Below are 12,483 nucleotides of genomic sequence, written 5' to 3'. Positions count from 1 at the left end.
TTAAGAGATAAAGTTAAGGAACAAATTAACATTTTGTTGAGACAAGGAATAATTGAAGAAAGTTCAAGCGCTTACAACTCTCCGATGTTGTTTATACAAAAACCGTCAGGGGGTATTCGTGCAGTTTTGGACTGCCGGTTTTTGAACAAATGCGTTAAGCTGCATAGCATTGCGCTGCCTCCGATCCATCAAATTTTAACGTGTATGGGAGGACACAAATATTTTAGTATTTTGGATGTAAAATCGGCTTATCATCAAGTGCCTATTTCTGAGGAGTCACGGGAGTATACTTCATTCAATATACCAGGCGTAGGAGCTTATCAGTATCGTGTTCTTCCTATGGGATACTTACAATCGCCCGCCATATATACAAAGATAATGGCGATGACCCTGGCAAATGTAAATCCAGAGTCAGTTTCCTATTATATTGATGATGTATTTATATATACGAATAATCAGGAGAAAATGGTAGATGTACTTCAATCAGTTTTCAAAAGATTGAGACATTACGGACTCAAACTATCTGTAGAAAAATGTCAGTTCATAGAAAGGAAAATTTTGGCTCTTGGTCACATTGTCAGTGACGCAGGATACGAGGTTAGCCCGAAGATAATTCAGGCGATAAAAGCATGTAAGGCCCCGAATAATGTAAAGCAGTTAAAATCTTTTCTTGGTTTAACAAATTATGTTCGAAAATTCTGTAAGGACTATGCCAAAATCACATCAGCGTTTCAACCAATTTTGAAAAAAGGTCATAAGTTCGAATGGAATGAATCATACCAGCAGGCGTTCGATCAATTAAAATCAGCACTAATGAATGCACCATTACTAGCTCCATTTAGGGAAGATTTGGACACGAGAGTGTACACAGACGCATCGACTAGTTCGATTGGTGGAGTGTTAATGCAAAAACAGGCTAATGGTGAATGGACACCAGTAGCGTACTACAGTCGTGTGTTACGTCCACAAGAAAAGACCAGACACATAGTGGAATTAGAAATATTGGCAGTGATAAGTTCTTTAAGAGCATTTAATTATTACTTGTTCAATAAAGAATTTGAGCTGTACACCGATTGTAAGGCATTAAAGTATTTGCAAACGTCACCTAAATTAGCTCCGAAATTGGTGAGATGGAGTTTGGACTTAGCCCAGTATAAGTACACACCGGTGCATTGTCCTGGAGAAAAGAAACCTAGTGATATTTTGTCCAGGAACACAGACATTGAACCAACAGTAGACGATATTGAGTTAGAAACGTTGAAGGTGAATTCCGAAGATCTCCAAGTTAACTTGACTTTCGATAAGGACATTGATGTTGGCGACATACAGAGAAAAGACTCATTTTTCGGACCGATTATGCATGCAATAGAACACCCAGAGGATGCTGATGTAAAGGCTGAGAAGCAAGCCCGATGGTATACAGTAAAAGACGATAGGCTTTATAGAACACAAAGAATGGCAGGTGGTACAAAATTATTATTATGTATTCCTTATGCGTTAAGAGAACAAGTATTCAAGAACCTACATTGTTCGGTATATGGTGGCGGACATTTTTCTTACACGAAATGCTATAGACGTGCTTTAAAATTAATATATTTTCCGAACATGAAGAAATTCTTCATGGAGAAGATAGGAGAATGCATAAGTTGCCAGATACAGAAAAGGAAGACAGGAAGAGTACCATTTCACGCGCAGACGTACCCCTCTTATGCTCCATTTCAGTCAGTTGTGATGGATGAGGTTGGTCCTTTTAAATTGTCTCGTAACAATAGAAATAAGTACATTCTAGTGTTTGTTGATAATGCAACTAGATTTGTTATCGCTAGAGCGGTACCCGCAGTAACGGCAGAGATCGTTGCGCAGGTAATTTTCGAAGATCTGATTACGAAACACGGGGTTCCATCTCAGCTCCATCTGGACAGGCTATCATCTCATCGCAGCCGAATAGTGGAAGAAATGGCAGAGAAATTTGGAATGCAATTGCATTTTGCGAATACAAGCGCCCATTATTCTATAGGAAGTGCAGAGAGGGCCATTGGCTCATTACAGCAAGTAATGAAGCATTACATTGACAAGGATTTTTCAAACTGGGACGAGATCTTGCCAAGTTTGATATTTACTATTAATACGCAAGTGCATGATGGTACTGGTTTTTCACCATACTATCTATTGCATGGAGTCGAACCAAGAACGTTTCTTGAGCAGGACCTAGACATTCCTTGCGAATACGTCGACAATGAGGTGAGACTTCAGAGCATAAAAGAGGCACGCCAGCTAGCGTACAAAAATTTGCAGAGAAGATTTAGATCTCAGAAGAAGCAAATAGAGAAAAAGTTTGATCAACCGAGTTTTGAAATTGGTCAAAAAGTGTTAATAAGGGAAATGCCAAGAGCAGGTTTGCCCGCATGTTTTGGTAACCGTTACAATACTAAAGGGGTAATAGTGGACAAGATAAACAATAATTCATACAAGGTACAGTATGAAACTAAAAATGGTGAAAAGAAGAGTGACACTATAGACTTAAGACGTTTAAAATTATTTGTAGAAAGTAAAAATGGTGAAAGGTATGGTGAGACAGATCAAACATCAGATGGTGATGAGTAAATTTCGATTTGGTGAAAAGAAAAAAAAAGTTGAACATAGGGTCTAATGTAACTATGGTACAAATTGGGTCTACCGATGAAGTGTCAGAAAGGGGGCACTTTCTCAACCAAACCCTAATCCCGAGATTGGAGGAAATGCTAATCTCCATCAGGAAATTTCCCGAATCGATAGACACTTTTTGAATTATAGTTACTAGAATTGTGAATAAATAATAAATGTATGGAATGTAAAATTAAAATTATTGATTAAAATCAGTTGATACCTAGAAAGTAGAATAAAATATAAAATACATAGGAATAAATAAATTGTTGATAGTAGGCTAAAATACAAACAAATAAATAAATGAACAGTAACAGGAAATTAATATTAGGTTTTACTAATTCCAGAATTTTATTCAAGACTGAAAAGGAAACATTAGAATAATGAAATATGACTATAATGAAAACAACATCGACTTATTATTAAAAACGCCTATTATTTATGAAAATACTGTATCAAAAATGTTTAATGTAATTTCAATGGGTTATCTGACTAACAATTTTAGAACGTACTATAAGTTACCGGAAATGGTATACTTAGCTAATGGAATATATCACACACTAGATCGATCGAAATGTGAATTCAAGAGTTTCTTGTATTTTTGCGAGCAGATATCACTAGATGATGCAGCTAAATGCTTGAACAATATTGTGTTCAATGGATCGTTAAGTGGTTGCGAACAACAGAGAAATACCTAGGCAAGGTAGTGTACAAATATACTCATGCTGGAGTATTATACTCGTCATTGGTAGAAGGATATGTGACTAAGTTAGGTAAACATCGTGAAGTTACATCGACGAAGGTAAATTATGGGAACAATTGCTCGTATTTTATTGAATACAGTTCATTTGATAACCTAATTTTTGGAGAATTGGCGATTCCAACTAGAAAAGTAATAAGCGTAAACAATAAGCATTTAAGTTTGATAGGGAATTGGACGCTAAAGCAATTAAATTTTAGTATACACCATGAGGAACTCAACAATCTAGCTGAAAATTTATTAAAACTGAAAGTGGATACCACTGTACCACTACTAATAATTAGGACGAATTACATAATGTATGTAATAGCAGGAATCATATTGGTATTAATTATTTCAGTCATTGCATTAATTACGTTGTATTGCAGACTGTATAAATCGATAAGAAAATATAAAGTAGAAAATAGTGAACCATAATAATCATAATAATAATAATAATAATAACAATAATAATAATAACATTATTTAGGATCATATTGTATAAAAATTGTTTGTATTCCGTGAACTACTGTGAGAAAAGTCTAGAAAAGGTTGTAAACCAGTTCGTAAACATTGGAATTAAGTATTGGAAATTTTGAAAAAAAACCTAGGAAATCGAATGTAAACAAACATGTAAATGTGTCAAAGTGTATTCAGATCATGCATTCCATACTCACCAAACAGCCATCACCAATAGTAAACACCATCACCATATAAAGGTATAAGGTTATGTAAACAAAGTCTATAGTCTATGATAGTCCATAATAGTTATACTACCCAAACCGGATAGGTTGTATTATAATACGGTGTACCAAACGATGTCCCATTTCCGTATAAAGTGTGAACGAAATGAAGAAAATTGTGAAATAAGGATAGAAATAGATGAGAAATAGGTTACCTAGATGAATCTAGGATAGTGACATCAATCAAGGATAGATAAAGTCTAAAAACATTCAAACATTCAAGAAGGGATAAGGAAAATAAATGTAGAAAGTAATAATATTAGTAATAACAACACTAAGAATAGTTAAAAATAGATAAGAATAGACGAAATAGTAATAGGTTATTATTATAGTAATAGTAGATAGTATATATGTATAATTACTACAAGTGTTTTATAAAATAGCGAATAATGAATTTTATATTGTATGTAAATGGTGAATTAAAGGGTTAAAAGATGCAAATAAGCATAGATAAAGCTAGAAATAATTCACAAATAGTGTTAAAGAATGTTTAGTGTATGTAGTAATAACGTATTTATTCATTATTTTTAAAGTTCGAAAGTTTTTGTAAGTTTTAGAAAAGAAAAGAAAAGAAAATATTGTATTTTATTATAATTAGTAATAATCAATCAATATTGATTGAAAAGAATCATTAAAAGCATTAATTTTATTGTGGAACGTAATTGGTAAACGATATGAGCAAGGCTCACATGTTATTTTGTATGGATTTGCGTCAAACAACTTTAAAATACTCTGAGATGCTGGAAGTAAGAATGAGAAATGAGACCTGCGCGAGAGAGTATCTCCGCGAGAGGCTACGCTAATCTCCACTCCAGGCCTCGAGCACATGGTAATCTCGAATGGTTCCGAGTTAACTCGAGCGGACACGAACAGGATTCGCTTCATCAAGCCTCACTGAAGCTTCCGTAGCTTGAATTTCCATCCTAGTCCAAGCGTAAATTCATATAATATATTTTTAGAAATTCAAGAAAAATTACTATTTAATAAAATTATTCATATTTAACCACGTAAATGATTAAAATAAGGTATAAACTACATAAATATGTATGAAATAAGGAATAACAGCTTAAATATAGAGAGATATAGCGAGTATAATTTAATGCTATATTTATGACAGAAAAAGAGTGAAAACACGAGTTTTTAAGTGTGAAACATAGTCTCCAAGTTATGGTTTGACAGACTTCACACATAGCTAAAGTTTCAACGGTCATGCACAAAGATTACTAGGAAAGTAACAAGGGTGCTCGACACAGAAAGAACAAAATAAGACTGCTTCAAAAATATGCGATTTTTAAAACGCAAAAAGTGAAGGCAGACACAAGATAGATGTGTTAATTATTTAATTAACTATAATAAATGTAATTTTCTACGAATTTTAAGTAGGCCTATCCCGACTTTATCTATTTCTCGTCTATTTCAGATAATATCCAAAAGCGAAGGAAATGGACATCAATACAATATTATTATTAATATCAGCGTTAGTTTTAGGAAGTGTATTAGTAGTAATAGTAATTATCACATGTTATATTTTGTTAAAATTAAATAGGATAGAGAGAAAATACGAAAATAGTTTAAGAAATAGTAAAAATAATGTAAGATCAAACATAGATGTAGAAGTAAATGGTAGAGATGAGACTGAGACTTACGTAGTTTCCCATGCATCACCAATTTATGCCACTATTTTTAATAAGAGCAAATCTACACTAAAAACTATCCCACAAAGCACTGAAATCACTATTTTTAAGAATTTGCCAGATGGTAGTATAGTAGATTCTAGTAAGAGCACTGAAACTGAACGGGAAAACACACACTTGCACCACATCACTACAGAAGATGAGAAAGACACTAATACATCAATGGGACACTATAAATTCACGAAAACCGACGTTTTCAACGAAGATTTCGACAAACACGGGAAAACTGAGTGCCCGAAAAACATGAATAGTGAATACTTTTTTCCATGCGACGTAGTGGTTTTGTAAAATAAAGTGTTTTAAAACTAATAACGTAATAATTAATACGGAATATTAGCACTCGATGTTATCCAGTCAACAGTGACGCGCGAACAGAATGGCAGGAAGTTAAGTTAACCTTGACAAGCTTGATTGAAAACTGTTGATCTTGCAGTTACCTACAGGATATCCAACGCCCTGCGGCAGGATTTTCTTTCCGTTCATGTTAAAATGTCAGTGAATAAAAGTTTGATGAAAATGAAACAATAATATTTTCAAGTTTTTACAGTGCAAATGTGAATATATTAACTAACTGTGTTCTAAAAACTATGTTACAAGTTTTTGTTTTAGATTTCCATTCACATAGCGGTGGAAATAAATGAAGTTGAACCATTACTGATACGGCCAATAAATTCATTGGTTGGCACGTATGGACAGACAGAGTAATGGAAATTTTTGGTAACATGACACTCTAAAAGCGTTGTCGCTAAGAGGAGATAACTCAAGAGTACTTGCAAACTAACATATATGTATTTATGCACAATCACTCTTGACAAAATGTGATGTGCAAGTATTTCAGCAAAAACTCACTAGATGTCGTGAGGATATACTTTGCTACATTACATTTGAAATGTTGTATTTTATAAGTTTAGGATTTAAGAGAAAGATTAAAAATTCAAATATATATATATTTTTGAATAATTTTAGGTGAAGGAATATTGATTACTATTTATATAATTATTTTGCATATTAATACATATTTTTATTTCATTTCAAGTTTATATTTATCTTTCAATATGGTTTCAGTATATAAATGATGTACAGGGTGTTTATAGAAAATCGCCCTCTTACGATGTCGAATTTGGTTTGCGGAGCAACCAAGTTTTTAAGGGGGGCCATGTAGCAGGACTCGATTTTCGAGGAAAATAATTTGTATATTTTGATTTTATTTTTATGTTTATGTCACGAAATCATTAATTAAGGTTATGGGAATTAAATGTTGTATATGTGAATAAATGCAAGCTGCACAATCTTGCTAATGTTTGTGTCAGCAGTTTATTGTAAACACATGTGTATAAGAATGTCATCGTTGAGAGTCTGGCAATGTAGGAAGGAAATGTTGACAATGTGTCTTTCCTCACATTAGCCAGATTCTAGAAATTGTATAAAGTGAATCTGTAAGATTTTACGAATTTCATGAGATTACGGATGTACAGAGAATTGCTTAGAATCGGGAAATCAGAACGTGTCGAGGATTGCAATTTTGAGTTTTGACACATGGAAGGAATTTGTCTCTCCATGGGAAAACGGTGTTGCACGTGCTGCAGCAGACGAAAAAGCAGACGACGGTGGTTGGACAACGCCAAACAAAACCGGAGGACGAGAAGGTTTTGGGACAGTTCTTGGAGAGTTCGATTGAGAGTTCGAAGAGAGTTCGGAGAGATCACCGAGAGTTCTTGGAGAGTCTATGATCAAGTTATCGTGATCATTCTTGGGTTCGAGTTTGGAGAACCAAGTCCGATTTGAGAGTCAGCCAGATGACAGGAGGAGAAAATACTTTATACTCCGAAACATTTTAACTACGCAGAACTTCGTGCAGAGAGTTGCATTGAGAGGAGCCATACCTCAATGCTCATTTTCGTCTTCCACCAGCAAGGAGATTCAGCTTAAAGGAGCCGAGTTCAACACCAGAACGACGTGGGAATACACCAGTTTTATCCAGGTATGTGTGGCACCGAGTCAGAATTCAAAAGCTCAATACTTGATCGTTCTGTACCCGTCTGGCAAATGAATCTTAATATCCGTCATAACTAGCGTTCTGAAATCTTACAGTTCACTCATAAGCATAACGAAATACAGTGTTTTTATTTTAATGAAGTGGACGTATCTTTATTTAACTAATCCCCAAATGAGAAACCTCTCGCAAGTTAATATCAGAGTTTGTCCCACTCATTCTAGATGGTGAGTGGAAGGCGCCTAGTTGCACTCAACTTTGCATCCCCAATTAGGCACTGAGTGGCTAGGTTGTCAGTATGGACAGTGACGGTCAAGGACGGATTTCTGGGAGTGGCAAAGAAAGATTGTATTTTTTTCTAATCGGGCTTTTGCGCCAGTGCCTTCCGGGAGGGGGAGGAGGAAGGACAGGGGGCGAACCACTTAATATGTTTCGTTCCTGCAAGCGTTATCGTTGTGGAAGTTTCATAATATTAACAATATGCTATATTTAAGAGTAATATAAGCAAATATCATGAAACTAATGATTGATTTCTTTTTTCTCTTCATTACAACATATCCAAATTGAACTCAAATTAAATGAAATATTTCAGTTTAACGTCCCACAATTATGCCCTTCAAGCAAAAGGAGAGGAAGGGGGAGGATGCACTAGATAAATATGTCTTTCTGCGAAGACTACTGAAGAATTAGTAAGCAAGAGGGTGAAAATTGCAACATCGCTTTCTTTTCCAGCTGGTCAACTGGCAGGCCACCATCAACTGGAAGGACAAGTTGAATTGTCCCTCCCATATAACAAAGAAACACGTGGTTTCTTTCAATGGTGTTCCGCTTCCTTTGTAGCCGCCTGTTAACGCTTTGAGCGATTTTACTATAACTTGGTGGCGTGAGGAAAATCTAAGCGACTTGTATCTAACTCACCCAACCACGGGCGTCGTTAACGAGGACGTCTGGGTGATGATGTTCCCCCACTTTTCTTCTTCTTCTTTTTCTTCTTCTTCTTTACAAATATACAGTATGAAGGAATCTAGGACAAGAATATTTAATAAGGGTTATAATAAGCTATTGCTTCAACACAGCCTCTCTTCAATTTGACGCATGCATTACACTAACTCTGGATCACAATAAATTCTGCACGGAATGCCTCTGAAAATATCTAGGTGCGGGAAAGGAATAAGCAAATATGTATTTTAGTGATTATATTTTTAAAACCCATCCGACATCCCGAGAATTAAGAAGCTAAAGATGCTCCTCCTAATCCAACCTTGTACTAACTAAATATTCACTCACACTCAAGGTTCGTATGGTTGTATTGAATCAATTTTTGGGAGTGTATTGACAACTAAGTTGATCTCAAATTGTAGACAGTCTATTGAATGTAAGTCGATCTCAAATTGGAATTTGATATGTGACTTTCATCCGAATGGAGCAAGTTTTAAGCACAAGATGTACTACTTAAGATCGGATCAGAAACATACCAAAGTTTGAGAGCGGAGCAATAAATGCCACTCAGACTACGGTATATTCTATATATAATTATTTATACAGTATATATACATAATTATATATATGTTAGGAGAAGAATTAAACTTAGTGTTTATTTCTATGTAAAAGCGACAAGACAATACTGGTCATTACGACCTATCATTTTACTCGTATCTTAGGTATTTTTTTCGAAAAAGTAAATGAAATAAAAAAATGTTAAAAACAGATCAATGCGAAATGTTTCATTCATCGGGCATAATACATCAGTGTAGTGATATTTCGCACCCTCCGCTTCCCCCTAGAGCCTCGACCAATCCATTAACCGGAAAAATGTCTGAACGGATTTTGCAAGAGGACACTGGACACAGGTTTATCGAAGAAAACACACAGGAAATGAGTACTATTTCCTATGCTTTCTTCTGCTTTATACGCATGCGCGAAAATTTCTGTTGCTCTCATTCCATTCTATTGCTTGTGAAAACTCGATCTTTTCATTTCTTACCTAGCCCAACACTTTCAACTCCGAACGATTCAGCCAAATAAATTAGTTCCCTTTTGAGATTCATTAAGTTCGTTCACCTAAAAGATTCGATCTTTTGAATCGAATCATTCACGAACGACTAATCTTTATTTCCTACCACTTTATTCATTCCACCATTTTATTCATTTCCCATCATCACCGTTTCCTTTAGCCTAATCGGCATAATCGTGGGACGTAAAACTCAAAGGTTTCATTTCATTTTCACACAACACAAAGCAACATGTGCGAAATGCATCTGCAACAACAAAGCGTAGCACGAGGTCAAATCTTAGGTAAGACCACATGAACAGGGACACTGTTAGAACACATTCTGTCAAAGTCTTATCGACATTTCCTAGCTCAAACTGAAAAGCAACAAAAGTAAGTAACCACATTACTCGATACCAGTATTGAATCTGGAATTTCAAAATCAGCAAATCAAAGAATTTATTGAAATTACAAAAGTAAAAACTTACCTTAAGGTATACTTCACACAGCGTAGCGACTTTTAGAGTAGAAACACAATATTCAATCAAATATGTAATATGAAGTGTAGCTGAAATCGTTCATTATTTTGAACGGCTATGATAACCAAAAATTATTTTTTTTTATAGCTTTAGATTTCGGAATAGATACTGCTTTCTCTTTAAATTCCGTTGGTCCTTTTTCATACCCTTGTTGCATTGCACTGTTTTAAGTACTAATCAAGTGTGATGAATACAAAAGATTATAGTCCTCTAGGGAGCAGCGGAACATCATTTGGGGAAAGGGGCCGTCCTTTAACTACCTCTAAATATAGGCATATAAAGAGGGGGATACGGCTGTTTCGGTGTAGGATGTTTCGGTGTAGGACGTTTTGGTGCAGGGTGTTTCGGTGTACGGATGTCTCGGTGTAAGGGCGTTTAGGTGTGAGTTTGGTTCGGTGTTAAAGTTCCCATGTTTACACCGAAACATCCACTCTTCAAAATGAAAATTATTTATCAGGGAGAAATAAATTTATGAAGTAGAAAATATAAATTAATAATTAAAAATTAAATGCTTCTGTAATTAGCAGGGGTTATTTATTTATAGTGAGTCCCCTCGCTTCACTCTATGTCAGAACTTCTCATATCCTCAAATGTTATAATTATGAATTGATTGGAAAAACGTTCTACGGTAATGATATATAGTAAAAACGTGTGTGATGCATAAACATTGCGTACACCACACACACCTTATTACCGCAATAACTGTACACAAATCGCAAAATGCTGCACAATCTTCGAAATTAAAATTTCAAACACAGGTGGTTTCTCTTCCTAATAATCGCTTTTATATCATGCATACCCAATAAGATTAGCAAATCTAGGAGAAGAAAACTGATTATGAATCAGTGATGGGATCTTAATTATACCATTACGGAAATGTAAATTCATGTTATAGTTGTAGAGAAGGACAATGCCAGAAAAATGTCTCAAGAAAATTTTTAACGTCCTAAAGAACACAACAAGAGGCTGAATCGTACCAGTTGTTCCTATTTCTCTTATGAGTTACTCTTTTGTTCATAAAATATTTTCGAAGTTGAGGAATTGTGACCACTTTACGAAGCTAATAACAAAGTGGATTTTGCATTAGGTGCTTGAAGAAAAAATCTCTTGAAACCATGATCTCACAAGACTTGATGTTAATTTTTCCAGATTTGATGCTTTCACAAGTACATTTTCAAATTTAAAGAGGTTGCGTTGGACTATAAGAACAAATGTTCCATTGTTTTCCTGGAAACCAACTAACAGTGGTGATAACAAAACAATATTTGCAGAAATTAAAGGCTGTATGATGTAGCTACGAGTCATAGAATTTACTGACTGTGCCACACTTTTTAGGTTTTTGTCCGTAAACACAAGAGTACGTCCCGTCTGCATTTCCAAATTAAACTGTATTGATTAGAGTTATAAATATTTTATTTTCCAATAACAAGTGTTGCTTCACATTCGCGACAAATGCATTGACACTGGTTTCTAACTTTTTTGGCTATAGATTTAATCAAATTTTCTCTTAAAATAAGTACAGAAAGGGGTTTGAAATCAGTCTGCAGCTTTTCTCAGTAGCCCCTGCCAATTATAATTCTTCTTAGTTAACTGCAGAACATTTCAAACCAGAAGGCTATTTGTAATTGTAATAATCATATTGGATCCGCCAATTTGAATATTGTAATTTTAGCGTCAGGTTCTGAATCACCTAAAACCCCCTTGGCAGTAAGCTGGCCGTATCATTTAATCTTCTATTTTAATGATTATTTTCTGTTTATGCTTGGAGACCACCTCTAACGTTCAAAGGGTGGTTTCTACCTTTAAACCCGCACCATTGCCAAAATTTAAAAAAAATATACGTGACGATTATTTTTTAATATTCTACAAGTATGCAAAGTTTGATTCAAATCAGTAAATTACACTTTCGTAAATCTCCTTGTTAGTGCTGTACAAATGGAACAAATAAGTTAATGGGCGGACATGAAGTTAGAACAAAGAAAAAATATGCCGATGTTACGAAGAGACTGAGCAACGTTTGTGAAAATTACAAATCTGATGATGTAATTATAGTCTTAAAAGGAATTGAGTACAATTTTACATTCTGAGTTGAGTGATTCTATGTAATTTTATTTTTTTTCAACAAAAATTCCTTTGAGGTAT

Source organism: Thermobia domestica, chromosome 14 (genome assembly GCF_964235325.1).
Source record: "Thermobia domestica chromosome 14, izTheDome1.hap1.1, whole genome shotgun sequence".
In the NCBI taxonomy this organism is placed as follows: Eukaryota; Metazoa; Arthropoda; class Insecta; order Zygentoma; family Lepismatidae; genus Thermobia; species Thermobia domestica.
Note: the sequence above shows the minus strand (reverse complement) of the source record.